Below are 12,234 nucleotides of genomic sequence, written 5' to 3'. Positions count from 1 at the left end.
AGCACTCCAGCTGAGCTCCGGCCCCTCGTGCCGGGGTTGTTCAGGAGGTTTCGCCCACCAGCTGCCCTCTGCGCCCCTCAGGCGGGAGGAAAGGGAGGCACCCCACGTCCTCACCTCCGCCCCCGCGCTTCCCTGCTCAGTTTTGCATCTAGTCTGAAATCCGTGGTGGCAGAAGATGCCCCKGGTGAGGTGCAGAGGGTTGAGAAGGTGACCTACAGCCCATTCCCAGCTCCAACGGGAAGGTGGCTGGCTGGCCGACCAGCAAGGGGGCTGCTGCCGTGGGGCTTCATGGGTCACTTGCGCACAGGGGCGCAAAGTGGGGCAGAGCCAGCTGCTTCAGCCTGCTCATTTCTGTGGGCTGAGGATAAGAGGAACCTCAAAATAATAATAATAAAAAAAATACTCCTTTGGAAATCTAATTGGGTTACCAAAAGAGAAATAATTACTCTGAAATACATGAAAATATAGACGAATAAAAAGGACCATTTTTCACTCTGTCAATAAATTAGTTTCATTTTTTAGTATTTGATATTTTAATCTGCTTGTAGTTTGTTATTTATACCCAAACTACACAGAGTGTGTTTAGTCCCCTTTCTCTTATAAAATTAGTGTTTACATATGTATTGTTAATTTTCATTTATTAAAAACAGTTTTCCTGCATAAAAGTAATTCCAGCTGATCATTAAAAACATATTTTAAGAGGCACAGAAAATATATTGATTGTATGGAATTTGAATGGCAAGAAATATGTTTTTAATTATTGTTACTTTATTAACRGCACTATCTTATTAAAAAAAAGCACTATCTTATTAAATCTAAATTGGATGTGTACCAAGGAACACTAATGCAAACCATTCCAAAGACAAAAATTCAATACATGCTGGCACATAATAAAGCCCTCATGTACAATAGACATGTTTTACAAAAAGATCTTTCAACTTTTGAACAGACCAACCTACAAATATTTCACCATCTGACTTCATGATAAGGTTCCTAGCATAAAGTATACTACCTAAAGAAGCCTGATTCGTTGTTCTGTTGGTGCCATACGTTTGTGTAGCTCCATTAGCTTCTAGGGTACTACTGCTAATTTATAACAGTTCAAAAGAAGAATTGATCTGAACAAGTTGAAACCACCAAATTAAATGTTTTTCGTTCAGCTTGGGTAGGCATAAACTATCAAACACGGACCCTGAGAATGCATTTCAATGCAATTAAATTTCGAAGTGCCCCCGAACACTACTCATTTTTCCTTCCTTTCTCTCCCGTCCCCAGGCAGCTGCTCCATTCCTGACGGGGCTCAGAGCAGCTGGGGATGGTTGTGGTCAGCATCACTGACCAAAGCTCGTCCTTTCACCCCTGATTACATTGGAATGGAAAGAGGGGTTTCTAATACACAGAAAATTCTTCTTCCTCTCAAATTTGTTTTTGGTCCAACAACATAATAGACCACTTGGATGCAGCCCAGCCTATTCCAGCTGTTTCKTCTGATGCTCTCACACTGATAAGCACATTCACTAATCCCATCTTTCACCAAAATACCTAACGAAGCCGCAATGCCCACACGTGTGTTGCAGGTTCCTTTGTTTTGAGCAGCAACAGTTGTGTTTTCAGTGCAAGTCCTCTATTGTTTCACTTATCTGGTTCCAGAAAAAAACAAGCTGAATGGGTTATTGTTTAATCATGGGAAGTTATTAGATCACCAATCTGAGCACAAATATCTCAACTCACAGCAGCAGAGGGTTTGTCCAAGACCTATTGGAATACCAAAAAGGAATTTCCTGTATTTACTTGGAATAAACTATTTTCTGCAACCAGTATTAAGAATATGAACGGTGTTTAGAGTGAGAAGTTGAAGGCACATAGACACAACAAATCTGACTTTTTTGCTCAAAAAGGAAGTTAATGACTTCCAGTTGTTCTGTGTTTCACAACCAGCTCTTTCAAAACTCTTAGCTGGAAGTTCAGTCCTTCTGATGGTGAAGTTTAAGATACCAGTGTCAGGGCACTTGTGTGGTCTAGAGAGAAGATTTGTTAAATTCTCCTAGCTTCCTGTTGGCTGTGAGGATATAGATACTTCACTGCAAAGAAAAGTAATTGTGTTTGGCTCACAAGTCAGAGGATCGAGGGGTGCACTCGCAGGCCCTGCCGGCTTGTCATGAAGATGGCAATGCGCACAGTGGTGAGGCTGCTGGAGCACAGAAAGGAGTGGGAGGCAGTGGCAGCCCTTCACAGCTCAGCAACCCCTCTCWCTCACTCCTTTGGCAGCCTCTTCTCTCGCTACTTAGGAGGCTGGAAGACAGCCGGGCAGACACACTGGGCAGCACGTTTGCAAGCCTTGAGAAGGCTGGACAGGTGACAGCATGTTCCCGCAGCTCCTATGCCACAGCAGAACTAGCCCGCAGGCCAAATCTGATTCAGGGATTGGAAACTTGGCAACACTGCATAATGTACCGGAAAAATCCCCAACTCAAACCCACAGCCTGTATTTCCCAAGATATTTGGAGAACAGTTTGTTTTGTATCTTTTTTCTTTGGATATATTTGACAAAAAACGACTGTTACACTAAATAAGCCAAATTATGATGATTTCATGCTTCAAAGCATCCTGGTGATATCAGTGAGAGCTTTTCCCAAGTTAAGGCCTGGAGGATTTGGCCTCAGTGTAGAAAAAGGGAGTGCAAAGTAATAAACCATTCCAAATTGCCAGTTGACTAGCTAGAGCAGCWCCACTAAGCAGTCTCCAGAGCTGCTTCTTTACAGAATCCAGCTGGATAAGAATTTAGAAGAGGTCCAGTTGCTTGTATGGTGCTTGCATACAATTGATTTTTCTATTTTTAAAATGCAAAAGCATTCAGTAATTGATGATCACCAAGTGCACAGTTTAAAGAGGAGAAAACTACATGATCAACAGTGAGGAAAACAAGTCATTTCCTTACTGCTGGCCTTTACACCACACCAGAAAAAATATGCCAGATAGAGATGACACTCTACGACACATCTGAATCCCCCAAGAATGGTGTGAGGAGCTATAACTTGAGAAGTTTTGGGCTGCCTACCTGAACCRAAGAAACTGAGCTAAAGTTCATTACAGGTCTTCCATCAGTAATTACAAGGCATAGCTTAGCTACTRAGGTTAAAAATGATAACGTTTCTAGGACTTTGTCTAAAAAAGCTTATTATTAATACCAAGTCGGACTCCATTGCCGCTAGGCTGGATAGCTGATGAATAGCTGCTTCCCAAACTTATAATGCTTGGCTCTCATAAGGACAAGTGTTTTCCACTCTGTCAAGAACACTCTGTCAGCTRTGCAAAAAGCTCATCAAAATTTTAAATGTTTTTCTGTCAGGAGAGCAGTTTAGTCTCCAGAGTTTACCATACCTAGAAAAGAAAAATGAAGGCACAACAGATCAGGTTTGCATGTAAGTAAACATATGCCCATTTGAATTTTTGAAACCACTACTGTGTACAGGACTACCTCAGTGAACAAGTGCCTACATTACTAGATTCCCAAGATAGGTTTACATGAAGATTAAGTAGCTACACGCTGGAGCTATATAGGAAAGCCATTCCAGTGTATGCACTTTTGAAACATTTTCATAACAGCTGGTTAAACAGACTGCTCTGTTATGCAGTGGCTTGTGTTAGCCTATTGAAATCCCACTCTGAATGAAGCAGCCCGTTGTCAGGCTCTGAGTGAGCAACGAAAGAAGCATAGTCCCAAAGGTAAAGCAAACTAAAGGAATCCTGAGTGGAAGACGAAGCAGGTAAAAGACCCACCGGAGTTCAAGACATGGACCCTTAGAAGGCAAACAAGCCTATTTCAAGCCACGGGTCCTTCATTCTGCATGTTCAGGCTCCCATTAGCTTAACGATGCTTAACAGATCAGCACASTTCAGGTGAGCTATGGTAACCAACTGCTCCCGGGAAACGGGCAGGACAGCACACAAGCCTCCTCCGTGGTGTGTGCATCTGCAGATGATGGTTGGCAGCAGAGGGGGAGGCAGGTGGCCCCTGGCTGTGTTGGTGATAATAGCTGTGTCCAGGGCACATGATGTCTTTAATATTGTTGGTTCAGGTAGGAGAAGGCACCTACGAAATTAATCCASAAATCTGAGATGTACTAAAGTGAAATAGAGGAACATAATGTGTTTAAGCAGAAGAACAGAAAGTGCAAAACAAGAGCTTGAGGTCACAGAGCCAGTTGTGCAATTCCAGGGTGCTGCATCCCTGAAAAGGCACTAGATTATAACTGAGAACTGGACGGCCAATTCAAAGCAAAGCTCCTGGGAGTGCCAGACTTAGCTTTTGATAGAGCAACGGAGGAGCCTTGGGCAGCTTTAGAAAGAACTGGTGCTGCTAAGCTAAAGCTAAACAAAGGAAGACGGTAAGAGGGTGCCACGTAAAGGGCACGGATGGGAGAGACGGGAGCCCAGCTAAGATCGTAATGATGCTATGGCCATCATTGCATAATTGCTTGAATAAAGAAAGTGATGATTGTTTGCAACTGGGATTTACCTAGAAAAATTTATGACTAATATACTCATCTGAGCTAGCAGCCTCAGAGCATGATGGCTCAAAAACATTCACAGAACAGCAGGTAAATCTTAAGAGAGCGCCTGAGAAGCTGAAGGGTTTAATTAAAGAGGCCCCAGTCCTGAAGTACTATGACCATACACACAAAAGTAACTTGTCCATGGAYGCATCCCAGGAGAGTATTGGCACGATACTCTTTCAATAACGCAGTTGAAGCTGGAGGCAAGTGGCTAATGCCTCATGGCCACTAACAACAACTGAATGTAAATACGCTGAAAGAATGAAGGGAGCTTTGGCCTTAAGCCATGACAGTAAAAAAAAAAGTCTTTATTTATGGGAGGCCAGTGTTAGCTGAAACTCACTGTAAACCACGTACTGCTATTGCCAAGATACCTCTGTTAAATGCCTCCTGGAGAATACAAAGATTGTTTTTTCAGCTACAAATGTATGTTTTACAAATTGAGTAAGCCTGGGTGAGATCTGGCACTGCAGGCAAACTCCAGATCTTTTAAAAAAACTTCCAGATATCGATCACGGATGTGCCAAGCCTACTAAAAAAAATAAACCCCTCTGTATTTGCAGGCAGAATGTGGCCTCTGCCAGTATCATTAGTGAGTTTGAGCTAATGGGAAAGGTAATGAGTGCTTTGGCACAAAGCTGCCAGGGCCATATTCTAGCCCCTATTATGTTTCTGTAGAGAGGCCTGAATAGCAGATGTGGATTTTAAAAGAAACTAGGATGGAGAACCCTAAATGTGTTAGAAACAGGTACATGAAAATCATTAAGGGATGAAAATCTTAAAAGAATAGCCCAAGGCTGTTGAAAAATCAGCAGTGACATTATTTACCATTAAGTGACTTTGCTAATGCCAGCAATACAGAAAAACCACCCAGGAGAGAACCCATGATGACGTCAAAGAAAAATGAAGAGGTATGCATACATTTGCATATTATTTTATTTATTTCTAATAATATCTGAAATATATTGTTATTATTAATCCCCCAGCATAGCCTCTCTAGAAGTTACTGCAGCTAAACAGATTACCAGGCACACCGCATTCATTTTAACTGAACACGACACACGAGACACAGCAACACACGACAGGAGGCCACACACTGCAGCAGGTACTACCGAAAGCGATTACTGAAACACGGACTTCAGGTATCACGGCTAAATCCCAGTGCCTTCAAACTTCCAAGGCTAGAGGAAAAGCGTCAGAAGAACAAAGCAAAATAAAAGACCGCGGAGGTGAGACTCTGGCTCTACCGCTACTTAGCATAGGAGAGGTAGCAGCAGGGGCCTTGCAAGCACCGTGCGAGGGTGCGGGGAGCGGGGAGCGGGCTGCGCTGCCCCCAGGCTCCCGCTGCTCGGTGCTGCTGCCCGCAGCGCAGTGCCAGGTCCCTTCTTCTCCGCGACCGCGGACCAACGCCAAAAGCTCTGCTGGTACAAACATACACCCTTTACCAGTGTGACTGCGAAACGACGAATATAAGCAAGCTATGAAATACCAGAAAAATAATTTTTGACAGTTTTAGCTGCATGTACCCTGGGAATGTTTGCTGAGACAGAAAAAAACATTTAAAAACTTGCTGACCTTTACTGTATCAGCAAATATGTCCCAAGCAGACACTCCCTCAGGGATACTTTTTGAAGATGCCGGTTAATTCTTTGTTAGCAAACCTCATGACTTTTACCACTGCTGCTCCTAAAGTCCTGTTATTACTCAAACATCTGTTTTCACATTTAAAATGGACTTTTAAACCTCACTCTGGAAAAGAGCTTGAAAACATTAAGCCCAATGGCAAGTATACAGATCACCACAGGCATCACTTTTTAAAATACTCCATTTGGGGATGGAAAGAGGTCTTGGGCTTTTGTTTTTTCTTAATGTCCAGAACTGGCATTTCAGACTTCTCAATTAACAGAAAACAGGAGCAAATTTCCTCTTAGCAGCCGGGGGAAAGTTGCAGGGTTCAGTAAAAGCCCGATGCCAGAAACCCGTAAGGGAGGAGAAGGCCGGGAGCGACTTCAGCGGCTGTGCCCTGAGCGCTCCTCGGGGCAGGCTTAGGGCCAGCTTAGCTGACCGTGGAGCGTGCTGGTCTCCCACCCGCGCTGGTAAATTCAGTGGTGCCCTAGGTCACGCCAGAGGCTATCAGCGGGTCGTGATCGGTGACGGGGATGCCATCATGCAAACAGGACAAGGAAATAGCCGTAATCAGTTCTCTTCTTAGTGTATTTGAAGCCCTGGGGAGCATGACCTGCCCTTGCAAACCTCTCACCGCCCGCTCAGCAGCAACGTGCTTCTGGGAAACCAGAAATAAGCCAGAAAAATCAGAGGACACTTCTGGAAAACGTTGCCTGTAAAATCAACAATGAGTGAATACATCTCCACAGAGCTAGATGCTCTTCCTCACTTGTTTTTGTGAGAGTGAGGGAAAGTAAGGAGGTTACTATTTGTTTTATTACTATAAAACTGCAAAATGCTTAGGTAAGATTTATTTCATGTTGAAAGATAAGCTTCAGGCTTTTTGTTTTATTTTGGGAAGGGGCTGACAGTTTGAGCCTGCAGGAGATGAAACTGTTGCATTTCCTTTCTCTGGAGTTTTATTATTTCCTCTGTATTTATCTGATTACCTCTTCTTTAATATGCATTTTTTCCTAGGATGTTAGCAATTTCATAAGGTAAGCAATTAAAAATGACACAATACGCATTCATTACACTAATAGATAAACATACAATTTTATTCTCTATTATGGGGCTCATTGGAAGAAAGTCACTTTTGAATTTTCTTCTATAAAGGAGCRTGGAGAATGGAGATAACWTCTTTTATCCTTTCCTCCTTTCTGCACTAAGTTGATTCACAGGTATAGACTTAAACCTAAAATAAGATTGGGCATGGCTGTCATTCATGAGCACATGAATATCTGACATTGAGACTAGCACACAGAGCCAACCGCAAAATGGAGAAAACTTTGTAAAAAATCTCACACGTCTCCTTTGTTTCATATTAATAGTAGAGGGAAATGGACTTCTGGTCATCCACAGGAAATGACAATAAAATGAAAGTTAACAATTCTTGAACATCACCAGCAAGCARGAGGCTTGAGACTCCTTAAGCCCTGAACAGAGAGGATGCCAAACTGCATTGCAGCAGAGCAGAAAGCAAATTGTGTGTACAGGCTTGCACCTCAAATCCTCCTCACTATTGCGGTCAAGCAAGGATGGAAGAAATAGGAAAATATTAGAAGGAAATGCAAGCTTTCTTTGTATTTACAGCGGGCAAAATCTGACTCTGGCACAAGTCATGAACAGTGTGGAGTTYTGCTTCCTTGCTACAGTTAATACATAAAATTCAGAAAAGGTTTTATTTAGCATTTCCCTTGGAAGAATTTATCTGCTGGCAACAATCCAAAAGCTAAGGAAGATTTATACACAAGTCCCATTCTGTATTCCTTGGGTAGTATCCCAAATTTCCTCCACTTTCACCTCCATGGAGTCATTAGCATTTATCAGGTAAATAATCCGTAAAAGGCAGATTATATCCCTATAAATCCATTATAATTGCACTGATTTCAAAAGTGTTACTGGAGATTTATGCCAGTGTAACTGAGCTCACAGTTGTTAAATTTTCTAAGGAAGATTCTAAATGTTTCCTCAAGAGAAAACAGCCCTTTCGATGTGCTATTTTTTTCTATTCTAAATGTCCTCACCTTCCATCATAATGAAATATTTTACATAAATGTAACATGAGGTAACGATACTAACTCAGAAGGAAAATAAATTCACACTAGAATATCAATCTGAATTCCTCCCACCTGTTTTTTATTAACATAGACCATCATCTTAGCATTATTTAGTGTGGTATTTTTATTTAATTCAAACTATCCATTCCTTCCTTACATTACCTACCCAAAATGAAGCAAAGAATCTTTTTTCTTAAGAACACTTTAAAAATAGGTATGTAAGTTACAGCCTGTATCTTCATGGATTCCTCAGACTAAACACTCTTAGAGAAAGTGCATTTATCTGCTACTTTCTGCTGCATATCCAGACAGTAATGCACAATTTCTAGGCTGTGAACCCTCTGAAGTGTTAACTCGGTCTTCACTGAAGCTAGACTGATGCTTGTAATGCACTGAGGACACTGATCTGCAGTAGCTTGAAGGAGTCTGGGGTCCAGTCATGGACCAAGGAGCCCACTGTGCTCCTCTTCTACTGACAACTTAGAGTCTATTATTTCTTATATAAAACATACACAGATAATGTATTATAACAACATAAATACTTTCAGTTAATGAAGACTGCCAAAACATTTATTCAGCTCCTTGATACACAAGATCAAGTGATTCTAAACATCAGTCTCAGAAATCTTTTAAAAAGTTATTCTTTCATTTATAGTGTTACCTTATCTAAGATTCTGTTTGCAAAGAGGCAAATAATTAATGATCATTAGTATGGTTTTTTTTTGTGAGAATGAACATCACTGTATCTTTTGTAAGAGGAAGCAAAATCATGTAGTCTCCGTTTTTTTATAATGCAGGTTATTTACTCATACATCACAGGCAAACATAAAATCCAGGCACATGGAGAATCYATGCCCTGGACAGAGAGCTCATGGGTGTAGGATGTCTGCAGCACCAGAGGAAGCATGGGTGGATGCTCTGTAGGAATTCTGTTACTAGGGATTGTGCCACGAACTTCAGATCACCAACCTAACTTAATGTGCCAAAGTACTTAAAAGTGGCACTAAAGAAAAAAGCACAGCATCTGGGGAAGAATAAATGGTTGCAGAAGAAAGATAACAGAAACAAAACCTTTTGATCAGGTTTGCTAAACATCTGCACAAAGAGATGGTTCCCAAGCCATTATCAACAGATTATTATGCAAATATAGCTCTTTTCTCATATCTCAGTTGAGGTATCATTATTTAGTAAATTTCTTATATATATAAAACAGTTTTTTTTAAATGCCCTCTTTTTTGTTTCACCTAAATGGCTGACAAAAATGTTGTTTCCGTCTTTGACAAGCCTTTCTACTAGCAATAACAGATCTCAAGACAGGGAGTGAAGGGCATTGCATGTTCTGRTGCTGTTGACCAGTCAGGGGGAATATTGGTTACAACTCATAYCATTGATGGATCTCAGGGGGCAGGTGCCAGCTGGGGGAATAAGGGCAAATAGTTCCCACAGGATTATGAGAGGTTGTGTGATCAATGGTCTTAATAAGATGTCTGGTACCCAAGGCAGCCTGTAGCCTTTTATCTCACATAGCAGCTGCTTTCCTAGTTAACATCTCCTTTAGGTTCAGCTGTACAGCATAGTGAGAGGGGTTTGTGTGAATGTTCTCCTTTAAATTATCCCACAGTCAACCTAGAGTACCCTTCCTCACCATGTGTCTTTCCTCATCCACTCCCTGTAATAATTTTCCATCTTCTCTTGCAAACATAAACGTAATCTCTCACTTACTATGAAGTAATGCAAAYGCTGGGTTCCCAGTGTCTATTAATGCCTCCAGATGTTCTCCCGTTTGTACTGCAGGATGATATGGCATGAATGCTAAGTGCGGGTGGTTGTGTTCCTCTTCTCACACAGACCTCACTGCTCAAATTCCGTCTCGGTTCCCACAGGAAAACCTTCTGAAAAAAATTTCCAAAAGGCTTTTCAGCTYCTTGCTAGCTCATCTTTAAAAACACTCAGTCTTTTTAAAAAACATTGGATTCACATCCAGACTGTCCACTTTTGAACTTGCAGATGCTAATAAGTGGACCCAGGATGTTGTTATTAGTTTGAAGTTTGCTACAGAGACTCTTTTCTGTGCAGGTGTCCCAGAGGAGCAGCTGAAGTATGACAAAGAAGGAGCTTTGTGCTTTGGCTGCCATTCCTACCTGTAAACTCATACAAGTGGAATTATTATTAAAAGTTATTAATGGATATTCAGTTACAGGATCATGATCTAGATGAAGAATAAGACCCATTTCAGCAGCAAAACATATGGTCATGAACCTGCACACACCTGCACAGTAACAAGAAGTACAGGTTTTAGGCTGACTCCAGCCCTGGTTTGGGAGCACTAATCAATCTATGTGATGCCATAATGTTTGGATTTGCTTCAGAGCACTTGCTAATTACCTACACTCTGTTTTTCTCCAGTTTGCTACAGTGCACCTCTCTCCTCCAACAATAAGGGCTTTTGGGTCTGTGCAAAATACTGGCTAGAGCCCAAGTCTGCTATAGTAACAGTGGCACAGCAACAATTAAAACTCCTCAAAAGTTTATGCAGTAGATACGAGGGAACAGAGCATAGACGCACCCAACAGCAGCATATCTGGGGCTGCTATTAGCAGTAACTGTTTATGTTTCCATATCTTGCCCTTCTGATGGCTCTAAAAGYTTGGCATAAATTACATACATAAAGTGCCATGAAAATGCAGCTGCCTGTGCCCCAGTGGGAAGTGACCAACTAAAAGAAAATAGAAAAGAGAATGTGAAAAATCATCTAAAATGCTTAGGACTCTCAAAACGAAAACAGTKTTCTTGGGTCTTCCTGATCATGCCCTGACTCCAGTGGATGTGATGCTGGCTGACAGCACCGGAAATCCACCGACAGACCAGCACTGTAACGTCTAGAGGAGGCTGATAAGAGCGTAAAGCAGCCAGGCTTGTGCTGATGCAGCAGTTCACAGCTCTAGCTTTCCTCTTGGAGTCTGTAACCCTGTAGTTAAAACCCACCATTTGTAGCCTATTGAAACCAGATTGTGTCATTCCTGGCTTATTTTGCATTCTCTTCCTGAGTGCTCGTGCTTTTGCTGGAGATACACTTTTCAGGGACTGCTTGACTGATAACACTGCTCTGACGCATTAAGTAATCATGAAAAAATTCCAAGAAAACAGTGTTATCCTTGTTCTATGTATCTGCATCAGTTTGTTGGTGGTTTTATTCCYGGCTAAATGCACTAGATAACGCTTCCTGTAGGATCTGAAAGCATTGGTGGGTATTTAGTTTAGATCCCTCATAATGAAACAAGGCAAGTAACAACCTTTTGAAGCTTCACCCTCTGGCAAGACTTGTACAATCTGGTTTCACCTTGTTCAAAAGGTCTGAGGAGACAAGGGTACTGTGTGCATGTGTGTGTTTATGGAAAGACGAGAGAGAGCAGAGGAAGGAGGAGATTGTCAAAAGCTGCGAAGCATGAGTCTGTGGGCTGACCTCAGGTATTCCTGAGCTACCCGGGTTTCCATGTGGAGGATAGGTGGAGCCAGAAATAGGTAAATATTCAGGAAGTTTTGTGTGCCTCCAAGATTGTCTGTGTTCTGTGACCCAAAAGCATTAACTCTCCTTAACAGCTTTACCCTGCTTTGATCCATCCCTGAAACAGTTTGTTCTGAGCAAATTACACTGTTTCATGGCAGCAGCTGGGGCACTGGTATTACTGGTCCTCAGAGACCAGACCTGCAAATGCTGAAGGGGAGCACAGCCTGCCAAAGAGCTCGCTGGGAGCCGCAGCAGGGCTCTGCAGTGAAAGGGGGTTATTTTGGCAGAGATATCCACGTGAGAAGGTGACAGCAACTGGATGGGCAAGACCTGGCTGGGGTGCCCATAGACACCTATAGCCCAGAGAAATTCAGTTGACTCAAGAACAGTGAAGGTTTCCATCTGTTTGYTTTGAGGTTATCCATGAAGACAATGAGCTTCAAAA

The sequence above is a fragment of the Rhea americana genome, unplaced genomic scaffold (genome assembly GCF_003343005.1).
Source record: "Rhea americana isolate MKP2758 unplaced genomic scaffold, rheAme1 scaffold_74, whole genome shotgun sequence".
NCBI classification, from domain to species: Eukaryota; Metazoa; Chordata; class Aves; order Rheiformes; family Rheidae; genus Rhea; species Rhea americana.
The sequence above is the reverse complement of the archived record's forward strand: the minus strand, read 5'-3'. Positions refer to the sequence as shown.